Here is a 13,881-nt window from a genome sequence, read left to right on the forward strand (position 1 = left end):
ATGTGTTAACTTCCACTGGAGCCGCTCCGTTGCGTTCTGGCTGCATCTCTGATCCGGCAGGTCGGAGTCCTCCGGATCAGATACACAAGACTTCTATTTGTTGCCGGATGTCGGAGCACGATGCATCAATTTCAACAGAGCAGATGGAGCGGGGACAGGAAGTCAGGTTTCACCAAAACAAAATGAAAACATCCGGTTAATTTTCAGAATAAAACACTCTGTGTTATCACCAGATCGTATTTCACTTAACTACAACAACAAACCAAAGTCATGATGAGCGGAGCCAGGACCTGGAGTCAACAGGTCAGAGGTTTTCAGAGGACCAGAAAGACAACATGGATGAGGAGAGGAGGAGGAGGAGAATCCTTGATTCAGTGATTACTGCAGGGAAAACCTCGGTCACATGACTCCAGCTGTCCGGCGGTCCTGCTCCGGAGCTGGATCATAGCGGATCGGATACAAGGGAGCGTGCCTTTGTTCCCACATTCTGCAGCTGATCGAAATGAAATTACTCATTCATTCATTCATTTACTATAAAGTGCTTCCAAAGAATGTTGTGGGAGGACAGGGCTTAAATTGAAGGGAAATGTAGGAACACAAGACCTCATTTTGAAAAAGTCTTAGAAATGTGGGAACATAGGGATGACCCAGGAGAGGGACCGGACATGGATCTGGTGGAAGTCCCGGGTTACTCCTATGATCTTGGTTTTGTGCCAAAGTTGGTCTTTCTATTGTTCTAAGCTTTCCCTTTTCCTAACATGAGCCCAAACTGTTCCACCACTCTTACCCAGAGGAAAATTTTACTGCTCAAGGCTTTCTCTTCTAAGTGTCCGGATACAGAATTGAGATTCTCACTTCAGCCTCATTCAAGTTTCAAACTGTTTTCATTGATTTCTCATTAGTTTCTCTTAAAATTCACTAGGAGAAATAGTTGAGACCATGACATGAGTCTTAAATGAGAGATCTCATTAATGGTTAATTTTCTTCTCTTTTTTAAGACATATTTTTGGCCTTTTTGCCTTTATTTGACAGGACAGCTGAAGAGAGACAGGAAATGTGGGGAGTAGTGAGCGGGGGAAGACATGCAGGAAATGTTCAACCAGCTGGGAATCGAACCGGCGATCCCTTTTTACGAGGACTGTAGCCTCTGTATGTGGGGCGCTTAGACCGCTAGGCCACCAGTGCCCAACAGAATCCACCCCTTTAATTGTAATAATCTGGCTAAATCTGGTCAGCCCTTTTTGCGGCCCATATTTTAAATAAATGGTCTGTCATACCTGGGATGAAATCTCTATCTTTTGCAATTTCTCTCAAACACACTAAATCTTTGTGAAGTTGTTTTGTTCCAAACAGACTTGTAAAGGAAGGACCAGACTGTGAAGTCAAAGAAGAGATCATTTCACATCTAAATATCTGATCTTGAAGTAGTTCAAATGTTTGAATGAGAATTGTAAGTTTGTGGACAATTACATTGAAATCTTAATTTTGCAGGGCACTATAAATGTTCATGAAAAGATGAGCTCAGGCTCTTTCTTTGCTCCATCTGAGCTCAACTTGAGACACAAAAACTGAGTCTGACAAAAACAAATGGATGAGGTTAGATTGAGACAGTTGAGAGAGCTCCCTGATTTCTCCACCTGAGCTCAAAAGGAGTCACAACACCTGAGAAATACCTGAGAGTCATTTCAGATTCTGACCAGATCTCCTTTTGAACTGAAAGGGAGACTAAGCTGAGACTTTTTGAAACTTTTTTCTGGAGGCAAGAATGAGAAACAGGAGACATAAGCTGTCGTCTCATTTTGCTTTCAAACAGATCTCATTGTTGTCTATCAATCAATCAATCAATCAATCTTTATTTGTATAGCGCCAAATCACAACAAACGTTATCTCAAGACGCTTTTACAAACATAGGAGGTCTAGACCACTCTATGTCAAATTATGAACAGAGACCCAACACCAAGACAGGGTAAGACTCAGTCTGACCCCACCTTAATCCACCATGAGCATTGCACATCGCAGTATTTAGCTAGTTACAGTGGTGAGGAAAAACTTCCTTTAACAGGCAGAAACCTCAGGCAGAACCAGACTCATGTTAGACAGCCATCATGCCTCGACTGAGTTGGGTCTGGAAAGACAGATAGAGGGGAGTAAGAGAGAGAGGTGATAGTGATGAGACGAGTCGTAGAAGCTGTTGCCGCTGGAGTCCAGCACGTCCGTATCAGCTGGAGTCCAGATCGTCCACAGCAGGAGGACGTCTAGGGCAGCTCAGAGGAATCTACGAGACAATGGAGCTCAGGGACTCCAGAAAGGTCTATGGTTAGTAACTTTAATGGGACAGGGAGAGTTAAAGTAAGTGATGAAGGGGTTGGGGGGAAGGGAGTGAGCTAGGATCCCAGTGTGTCAGTGTGCCAGTTCCCCCGGCAGTCTAGGCCTATAGCAGCATGACAAAAGCTGGTCCAAGCCTGATCCAGCTCTAACTATAAGCTTTATCAAAAAGGAAAGTTTTAAGTCTACTCTTAAAAGTGGAGAGGGTGTCTGCCTCCCCGACCCTGACTGGTAGATGATTCCAAAGGAGACATAAATGAAACACTTTTGAGATCTCCTCTCTAAATGTATTTATTTTCCTATGGGTACCTTTTAATGATCTCAGCCCAAATTCTGAACACATCTGCAATCATCATCTATCATCATTTAACAGAAAGAGGCGATACATGAATGGATGCCAACCTTATAGTACTTTTGGTGTAGCAAGGATAACAAAAAACTTCTACACACAACTTCATTTGTTGTGCACTTACATCTCTAAGGTTAGCGCTGTCATGTCACGGTCCATTACATCACACAGAAAGAGGAAACAGACTGACACGAGGGGAAATTGATTAAGAAATCAATGCAGGTAATTGTTTGCAGAACTTCAGATATGGAAACTTCCTCTTTTTTATTACTTGATTGTTCGTCTTTTGTCAACCTGAGTCCATTTCAACATTTCCAGCACTGATTTCAGTGAAGAGCGTGACTGAAATCAGTCCCAGTGAGTGTCACCGTTCAGCAGGAGGGGAAAAGTGGTCCAGAACCAGGTCTTCACAGGTCTGCCTGCAACAGAGAAGGAATCATCAGCTTTACATCATCCTGCAGTAATATCTAGTTAGTCAGGTCTTTGTTAGGGAGCCCACCTGTCCTTGGTTTTGAGTCTCTCCTCTTTGACATGCAACAGCTCAGGTCTGTGACATCTTGTGCAGAAAAGTGGACTGGATATTTATTTATATACACTGTGGAGTTTTCCAATCTGTTGCAGGGATGTAGAGTTTGTACAGTGTGAGGTACAGGTAGTCAAAAGTCTGCACGAGTTTCCATCATGGTCGAATAGAGCTGCTCAGTTCACCGGCTGCTCAGAATAACCAGAACATGAAGTCAGCACTTCTCATTATGATGACAACTGTACTCCTGTGGTGCAGAATATCTCCAGGGGACAGATGTGTCGAAACCTGAGCGTGGAACACTCAAACTGCCTCCACCCGGTTGATGTAGAGAAATGTGGAAATCTGGAGGAACTGCCTCTCACACAGGAAACAAACGCTTTAATTCGTCACACTCAGCAGCCCTTTGACTGTCTCCATTTCTCATTGTGTTTATTTCAGCGTGTGTTTGTGCCAATAAAACCCAGAGAAGACGGACATGTGAACGTCTGAGCTGGATGTGTGTCTGTGTGCCTCTAAGAGAAACAGGGGCCTGTTTGTGCGCCTGTGGTTTTCTGATAACTGCAGAAGAATGGCCGTGCCAAAGCTGCTGAAAAGAAAAGAGAAGAGGGATTTATATATAATGGTTCCTCGTCTTAATGTGTGTCTAATTCAGCTGGAGAACATGAATGAGGTTTAGAGGGAGACGGTGAGCATTCGGAGGAAGATAGAGGGTCTTTATTCTTGCGTAACATCAGGGATTGATTGACTCCTGTTTTCTGTCTTTATTGACCCGACAGTGAAAAAGTCTTTCCTTTCTTTTGTTTTTATTGCATTTTCTTGCACTTGGAGGAATCTTTCAGAATTTGTGGAAATATCTTGTCATTTTTTCTTCTTCCAGAAAATCAACAACACCCTCATGTCTGTGCAGTGGAGCATGAGGTTTGAAGGCAATTAGCCTCACTTGGCTTGTTTTATTGAGTTAAGAAATTACATCAACCCCTCAACCAGAAACTGTTGTTACATTTGTTGGTTGATTGGCTGTCGAAAGGTGGATTTTTTCAATTAAGATGAACTGAAATCACACTTTTATTCTGCATTTCAAATCAGTATGAAGTCGCAAAGAATCCTTACCAGGGTCTTGATTTTGGGAATCAAAAAAATCCTTCTTTTAACCTGCAAAGCCCTTAAAAATCAGGCACCCTCGGATCTTAAAGAGCTCATAGTCCCCTATTACCCCGCTAGAACTCTACACTCCCAACATGCAGGCCTGCTCATCGTACCTAAAGCCTCTAAAAGTAGTATGGGAGGTAGAGCCTTCAGTTATCAGGCCCCTCTTCTTTGGAATCATCTACCAGTCAGGGTAGAGGCAGACACCCTCTCTACTTTTAAGAGTAGGCTTCAAACTTTCCTTTTTAATAAAGCTTATAGTTAGAGCTGGATCAGGCTTGGACGAGGTCTTAGTTATGCTGCTATAGGCCTAGACTGACACACTGGGATCCTGTCTTTCCCTCTCTCTCCTCTCTCTGCCTGTCTCTTACTTTAACTCTTCCTGTCCCATTAAAGTTACTAACCATAGACCTTTCTGGAGTCCCTGAGCTCCCTTGTCTCGTAGGTTCCTCTGGATCTCTGCTGTAGATTTCTTTTTTGGGGTCTGTTATTCATCCTTTCTTTCTTTCTTTCTTTCTTTCTTTCTTTCTTTCTTTCTTTCTTTCTTTCTTTCTTCCCTTATCTCTTTTCTTCTTTCTTTCTCTCTCTCTTTGTTCTTTCCATGTTTCTTCATCCTTCATTTATTTATCACCATTTATTCTCCTCTTTTTCTTTCTTCTGGTCTCCCTCTCTTTTCTCTTTTCATAGACCTTTCTGGAGTCCCTGAGCTCCCTTGTCTCGTAGGTTCCTCTGAGCTGCCGGACGTGCTGGACTCCAGCGGCAACAGCTACTACAACTCGTCTCATCACTATCACCGCTCCCTCTCTCTCTCTTCATCTCCCTCTATCCCTCTCTCCAACACGGTCTCAGCAGATGTGTGTCTAACATGAGTCTGGTCCTGCTGGAGGTTTCTGCCTGTTAAAGGAAGTTTTTCCTCACCACTGTAACTAGCTAAATACTGCGATGTGCAATGCTCATGATGGATTAAGGTGGGGTCAGACTGAGTCTTACCCTGTCTTGGTGTTTATTGTTTTAAGTTTTTTAAATGCTTTAATGTTGTGGTGTCATTTGTTGTACTGTTTTTGTTGATCTGTCACCGCTGACTGAAAAACAAAAGCCCCCCCTGGGGAAGATAAAGAAACCTTGAACCTTGGAGGTAGGAGTGCAAAATGTGCAGCACATTTCAGAGCTGCATGTCTTATCATAGGCTCACATCTGCTGTAAACAGAAGTGTGACCTCATTCTCTACTCTGGAGCAGAGAGGTTACATGTGAGTGGAATATTACTGCTTTAGAATCTTAAAATGATCTCAGAAGAACAGCTGAAAAATCATTGAGTTAAGATACCATCCAGTTGAAAAGGATTATGAATCTTGACTCATATACTTTATCATCTAATCTAATATCAATACACCATCGACCGTCCAGCAGATGGTGATGCAACATGCTTTCTCGACAGGCAATGAGGCTGAGTGTCAACCATTTTGTGATCTTGTGTGTGCATGTGTACATGTGTGTGTAGATTTACCACTTAGAGCCCAACACAGTTACAGTTAAAGGATAATCTTCTTGTTTTAAATCAATCAAAGTATACCAGCTTTACTTAAAATGGGCTTCATGATCAACATGTTCCTGGTAGATCTCTGTAAAATATGGAGGTGACAGACTGACTCTTAATGTGTTATTCATACAATATAGATAAAATCATGGATTTTCAAATTATGATTGTTCTTGGAAGAGTTTTCTGTAAACACATATTGGTTTTAAGACGGAGGATTAATCCTTTTAAAGGTGACATATCATGCAAAATGGACTTTTTAATGGTTCTCTACCTGAAATATGTGTCCCTGTCTACAAACCCCCCGAGAATGAAAAAAATCCATTCTGCCCCTGTTCTGATTTCTCCACCTTTCTGTAAATGTGTGCTGAAACCAGCCGTTTCAGACTTCAGTGTTTTTGTTACGTAACAACAATATCCGGTCTGTAACAGGAAGTCAGAGCTCGGAGCTTGTTCAGCCCATAGACTGTATAAAATACAACTCAACCCCTCCTCCGTTTTTCATTCCCTGCACACATGTGTGCTAACAAGGAGCTTAGGAGGGAGGCATGCTAGTTGTAGGCTGTCTTAATAAACACAAAGGTCGGTTTGACTCCCCACGTCTGCAGATTTGAAGATCTAGTGGATGATTTTTATTTATCATGGATAAGTGCTAGCGCTAGTTAGCATAGCTACATAGCTACATGTCGTAGCTGTAGCTGTGTACAAAGACACACGTCGACATACTGACAAATAAAACAACAAGAAACACAGAATCTGTGACCAATCCTTCATAAAAGGTCCTGCTGCCTTTCTGGCAGAGGTCGGGTTTACTCCCCACGTCTGCAGATTTGAAGATCTAGTGGATGATTTTTATTTGTCATGAATAAGTGCTAGCGCTAATTAGCATAGCCACATAGCTACATGTCGTAGCTGTAGCTGTGTACGAAGACACACGTCTACATACTGATAAATAAAACAACAAGAAACACTAAATCTGTGACCAATCCTTCAGAAAGGTCCTGCTGCCTTTCTGGCAGAGGTCAGTTTTACTCCCCACGTCTGCAGATTTGAAGATCTAGTGCAGGGGTGTCCAAACTTTTTTCAAAGAGGGCCACATATGATGTTGTTAGAATACCTCAGGGCCAGTGGCTCCTACTGAGACTTCGGAATCCCAAAAGTTATATATGAAATATTCATTTAATAACAATCATTTTAAATTTTGTCTCAATAAATCAGTAACTAGGTAGTCCTCAGCTCTCCACAAGCCATGTACATGTGAGCAAACGTTATCTTCTTCTGGAGGAAAATGTTTCTCATTAGGGTCCGGCAATGTGGGAAACGTATTGTATCATTATTTTCCTATGGCAGGATCATGATCTAGATTTCATCACACTTCTTTTTTATGTGGTTTTTAAGACCTTTTTGACATGCAGGCAACATTTTAAGAACAAAATAATTGTTTTCCTGCGTTCTGAACATTTTTGATGTACCAAATTTTGCCTTTTCTGCACAATTTCATAAATTTGATCTTGTCTTGTGTCCTCTTTTGTGTCTTCTGTACTTTTAGTGTTCATCAAGAACATTTTCACATCATGATAAAAACATTAATTTGAAAACTTGTCAACTTTAAGAGTTCTTGTGTTTCTTCCTTATTGCCGCCTTGCAGAATTCCCAGAGCTTTGGCTTTAGACAGGTAGTCCATATGAAGCTTTTTGAGACGTTTCTGGATTGACTTTAGTTTAGTTTGTAGAAAGAAAATGTGATTAATTTCTTTGCTATAAATAACACAATTTAAGATGGAAGCTTGGGGCCATAAATAAATGGACCTGGGGCCGCAATTGGCCCCCGGGCCGTACTTTGGACACCCTTGATCTAGCGGATGATTTTTATTTGTCATGGATAAGTGCTAGCGCTAGTTAGCATAGCCACATAGCTACATGTTAGTAGCTGTAGCTGTGTACCAAGACACACGTCGACATGCTGAGAAATAAAACAACAAGAAACACTAAATCTGTGACCAATCCTTCAGAAAGGTCCTGCTACAGGCGCCTCTCCGTCAGGATCAGATTCTGGATCAGATTCAGAGGGTTGAAGAAACGTGATCTCTGAGCAGCCGTGTATATTCAGCCAACATGTAAACATTAGATCAACGTGCTGGACAGCCGAGGGCACACCCACTTCCTGAGGGGGCGTGGTCAGAGAGAAAACAGAGTGTTCTGAGGAGGACTGAAGAAGAGGGCTTTTCAGGCAGACCAAAATCTGATTTCAAAGTGTTTTTTTGAGCATAAACTTTAAAGACATGTATTGGGGACCTCTTAGACCAATATATGTTGATGAAAAAAGCGTGATATGTCACCTTTAAGTAATTTTTTTTTCGGGGGGGGGGGGGGGCATTTTGCCTTTTTATTGGACAGAGCAGCTGAAGAGAGACAGGAAATGTGGGGAGTGGAGAGCGGGGGAAGACATGGAGCAGTAGAGGTCAGGAGTCGAAACTGCAGCCGCTGCGACGTGGACTGAAGCCTCTGTACATGGGGAGCACTCTTGGCCCAGCAGCGCCCTGGACTCAGCTTTTTTTTAGTTCTTTTTTTTTGGGCTTTCATGATTTTTTCTAGAGAAGACAGTAGATAAGAGTAGAGGAGCACAGGAGGGAGAGAGTGGGAGAGACATGCCTTAAAAGGCTGCAGGTTGGAATCAAACCTGAGGACTGGATCCTCAGGTTTGACCGCTGAGCTCATCCTACTCCTGAAAACGCCTAATTTGTGATTCTTGATAGGAAATCTCATCCTACTCTCTTTTACAGATCAATCTAACAGTCTAATTTTAACTTAGTTAGCTGTGCACAACACAATTTAACTTCATGAAGAGTCCCTCTGTAGATACACCTTGCAGTCTCTGCAATACAACTGTCTCATAAGGAAGCTGCAAAGCTGTTTTGAATAATCTACTTCTTCTTTATTTGATACTTTGATGGATTCAAATGTGAATGATTGATTTCAGCTTTTGAATGCATTTCAAATAAACACAACAGAGCCTTTCTTAATACTTATATTTTATTAATTTCACCGCACATGTTCAGGGAAACACATGTCAATATGGATTTGTTACATGAATATCTATTGCACTATAGATATCTGTTTCTTTTAAAAATACATGTAATGAGATGGCATTAGACTGGCATGGCACCAATATAAACCTCTTTTTTTTTAATAATAGAGTTTGGCATGTTACTTTAAAATTAGATATATCAAGACACAGAATCGTGGGCACACATCATGTACAGTACTTGACACTCAAAAACCCCAGAGCAAACAAAACAGCGACCCGCTTCACTCGACATCGATTCTCTTACAGCAGATAGCGTGATCCATTAAAATGGTTTCCTGAAGGCAGATCAAGAGCTTGCTTTGAAGGGAGATTGGCCTTTTTAATCGGAGGAGCTGACGATGGCGAACGCAACGAGCCATAACTGAATATTCGATAAAGCGGCCGTGTGGAGATCAGCATCAAAGCAAGGGCTTGAACACGGAGGAGATGCAGTTAGGAGTGTTGTAAATGCTATAAATCTTGATTCCACACAATCAGTCGCAGCAGTGTGGGTGTTGGAGAAAAACCTTGTTGTGTTAAGGATGATAGCAAACGTGCTGGATGGTGATTCCTCCTTCTTTAGGACAGAGGAGGGGCTCTGCAACAACTATCTGAGCAGATTTAACACCCTGTGACTTAATGTCATCTGTCCCGGTGAGAAACAAACCTGGTCCCAAGTCCACACTATACCTCTGACTTAGACTTATGATCTAGAAACATCAGTGTTGATGGGGCACTAACATCCAGCAACCGACAACTGAGACTGGGGAGAAGCTGACAGCTGGAAAACAAGAATAAAAACCCTATTTTTAAAAAGACAACAACAGGAAGTGAATAAAAAGGAGTGAAACTTGAAAGATGGAGGACAGCAGTGGCAGATGTTTGAAGTCTGAAGGGACTGCAGCTGAAACCTCTGGAGCTAGGCCAGGTTTCAAAAGTTTCATGGTAACAAGGTCAGCTCATGTGGCACAGTATTGGGTTTTCACCACTGGAGGGGGAATCCAAAAAACACCACATGATGTATTATCTGTTTGAGGGACTTTATTGCATTTCCTCTAGGGGGGGTGTAACGATTCATCCACTACATCAATGTATCCATTTATACTCCTGTGATCCGACTACATCCATCTTTGCTCTGCAAGTTGGCCGACATATATCGATCTAACATCGTTTTAAAAGGTAATAAATCGATTGTATCAACACTAGGAAATAACACATTGGATTTAAGCACGGCAGACTTTATATGGATGTTGGTTTTGCTTGCTTACGCTACTCAATTGGTCTCGCCAGCAGACAACAAAACAAAGCATGGCGGATGGCAGAGGAGAAGCCGGCGAGTGAGGAATTATCAAGCCACCATTGCAGTCCAGCGTGTGGAAACACTTTGGCTTTGACAAACAGAGGCAGAACAAGCAGGTAAGCCTACTGTTCAAATGTTGGTTGCACTTACTGGTGCGCCGCCTGCAAGCTAGTTCAGGCAGACAACTCGAGCTGCTCATTCATACTGACACGTCATCATCCTCCCTATCAGCTGATCTCAACATCCTCATATGGCGGTCTATTTAAGCTGCAAGTCTCCCTGTCTCTGCCTCTGCTTTGCAAGTGCTCCTGCTGTCCTGCTCAGTGCTGTGTGCAAACTTTGTACTCATCTCCTCCCCGGCATCCACCTGTGGGCTCCCAGGTGGGTTACTCCTATCTCATTACTCCTCAGTGTCTGCATTGGAATAATCTACAAGGAGTAATGAGGTTGGGAGCCCATACGCCAAACACAATACTGTATGCTGCAATAAACTTTGTCCTAAGTAAACGTGAGTTTTCTGACTCAACTACACTTTTATTGAATATTGAAAATGAGAGCAGAAAAAGTTAACCTCCTGGTAATTCAACCTGAAGTGTTGGTTGCACTCTATCCAAATAAAATGTGAATGCATTTGCCATTAATTAACTGTTTGTTTATATCCATAATTAATGTATACCTGATTCCCTTACAAGAAACAACAGGAATCTAGGACTGTCCAGCATCAAGGTATTTATTTCACAGTCACACTGGTTGAATTTTTGGCTATTAAGTTACTGAATCCATTTGAAGTCACTGGATCATTGATATGAATCGAATCGTTGTTAAAAAGAATCGTTACACCCCTAATGTCCTCCATTTAAAGCGCCATCCACATAGCTGTTTTGGACCCTTTAATGGTTTCCTCCACTTATGAAGGAAACCTAGATCGCACTGTTCGACCTTCTCTCACTGCAAGCGCCCACTTGGAAATCTAATAGTCCATTTCTAGGGCATGCTTAGAGACCTGTGCAAGAAGTTTTCTCCACTAGGGTGATACCACGAGGGCACTGTATAGCCCTTTCTCTGGTTTTAAGTTAGCTGAGTTTGCACCACGAGGAGCAAACCCGAGGACAGCCCTTCGTTGTAGTTCAAACAGTGTGAGGTTAGTCTAGATGGCATTGTTTTGCATTTTCTCCACCAAAGAGAGAGGGGACTGGAGCAAGCTTTCTCCACTGCAATTGCATGGTTTATGCACGATCTGGTTTTCTCCACTGTAAAGGTTTTACTGAAGGGATTTTATCTGTGAAGCACCAGATTTCCCCACTGGAAGGGCAGCAGTAGAGGGCATAGCATCAAGTTTTCTCCACATGGAGGACATTGTGTTTCATGTATTATATGGCCGTTCAAAAGGAGTGTTTATGCATCGTTCAGCCCTCCTGGGATCCTTCTATGAGTCTACCAGACCTCTTTTCGACCAATGCGAACTGGATGTTTTTCCAGGGCTGGTTCGGAGCTTGTTGAACCAACACGGTTGAACCAACACGGCAACCCTTTGTTTTCTGGCCCTCATGACGTCAGATTGACGTGACTGCTATTCCCAGCACCGCTAGCTCAAACTTTTCCCTCACAACAACAACGATGGCGGACAACGGCAGCTTGTCTCCTCGGCCAACCACTGCTTTGCCTTGAAATCCACTAGTCTCTTTTATCTTTTCGCTGCAGGACAATGGACAAGAAACACGTTTGGTTTGTGTTTCTGATCACAGAAACCTCGCCCCCCTCGCCCCTGACGTAAGCGGTTCGCGGTTCTAGACCAGCAAAGAGTTGGAGCCACTCTGGAACTGGTTTTGCCGGTTCACTCACAGTCGAAACACAAACAACCGGTTCTCAATTGAGCGCCATTTCCAAACCAGCCCTGAAACTGCCTTGGTCGAAAAGGGGTACCAGTGGAGCATTGCCCAGTGCTCCTAAAAAGACCAAATGGACCCTCCCATGAGATGTCCACTTATTTTTGGCAACTAAAATATTTCATTTAGACTTTAAAAAAAGTTATGAATGAATGAAGCATCCATTTGACAAACAGTGATGTGCCACCAGCCAAACAACCAATGAACCTCTTCCATTCGGTGCATCAGTCTCATGTTAATAGCACCTTTACTTCTTTGAGATGTCACCATGATTGCAAAAGGTCACCATTGGCTGTTTCAAGTAATGACGTAAGCTGCACACAGTCTTTCAAAGACAGTGATAGTACTATAGTGTGGACTTGGGACTCAGACTGGTTCCAGGTTTGTGGTCTAATCACAGTTGGATAGCGTCGGCCTGTTCTCTCTGGTAGTGGTTAATAATAACGTCTCTCTGGGTTGAATCACAACACGTACACAGCAGTTATAGGTACAGTACAAAGGAGGTTATACAGGGAAATGTCTGGAGTATGTTGAGTTAGATTTCTGGCATTAGTCTTTGGCTGCGTGAACTTCATTAACAGCCTCTACCAAATGCTCAGCAGCACTCGGCTGGTGTTAATTTCCCACCCTGGTGGCGGCACAGAGACACAAAGAAGATTAATATGCATGTGAGACCTGCAGCAGCTCTGTGTGTGTGATTCTGGCTGAACAAAAGACCGGCGTTGTACTCACACTCAGGGTTTGTGTGGTGCAAAATATGGTACTAGGTGAGGAGCGAGGGATTTTTGCAAACAAATGTAAAAGGAGGCAATAAGCATCGGGCAGATGACTTGGCTCAACATAGCTTTGTTTTTTCTTTCCTTTCCTTCCTTCCTTCTCTCTCTCTGTTTTTTTTGTTTTGGCACAGTCAGTAGGCCGCGTCAGTGCAATGCAGACAGCAAGCAGATCCCAGAGCAGCAACACACAACCATGCTGAGTGAGAACATGCTCAACGCTTGTGTTCCTTAACGCAGACCATGACGATCCGGCTCCATTGTCTAATTAGCTATTAATGACATCCCTGCTACCGTGGAAGGCTCTGCACGGCGAGAGTTATGTTACATTACTGAATGATAATTCTCAATGCTCTGGAGAACAAGCTAATCCGCTGCATAATTCATCGCCGCACAAGCCTCCTTCTTCAGTCAGCTGATCAGTATTCAGAAGGTTCGGCTGTAGTTTTTTGGGCATTTCAGTGCTGTCCAACTGCAGCTACATTCACAACTCCTATGTCCTCTTACATTCAGATTTAATCAGCCTTTGTAGCGTTAATACATTTTGCATTATGTTGAATTAAAAGAGTGCTCTCGCCACTGGTTGTGGTTGCTGCTGTACGTCAGAGAAGCATCTCGTAGGAATCCGTCAAGCCTTATGTTTCACAGCATAGAGATACTAGTATGAAAAAGTATTTTTTTGCACTGATGTCCCTGGGGGAGAAGAGGCAAAGCAGTCAATGGTTACATATCACATTTTAACTATGGCATAAAAAACCCAAACAATCAAGACATATACGTAGGCAGCAATGGTAGAAATCAGCATCTGCAGAGCAATAAAATACAGAACATACTTCACAGATCTAAGTACAAGCCTTTTTTTTTTTTTTTTTTCCTCAAAACTATGAAATGCAAGCCTAATATGCAGTTCCATTTAGCTCCCATCTGCCCTTATGATTTTTTTAAATATGTGTGTTTGTTGAAATTGCTATAAC

Source organism: Notolabrus celidotus, chromosome 12, assembly GCF_009762535.1.
Source record: "Notolabrus celidotus isolate fNotCel1 chromosome 12, fNotCel1.pri, whole genome shotgun sequence".
NCBI lineage: Eukaryota > Metazoa > Chordata > Actinopteri > Labriformes > Labridae > Notolabrus > Notolabrus celidotus.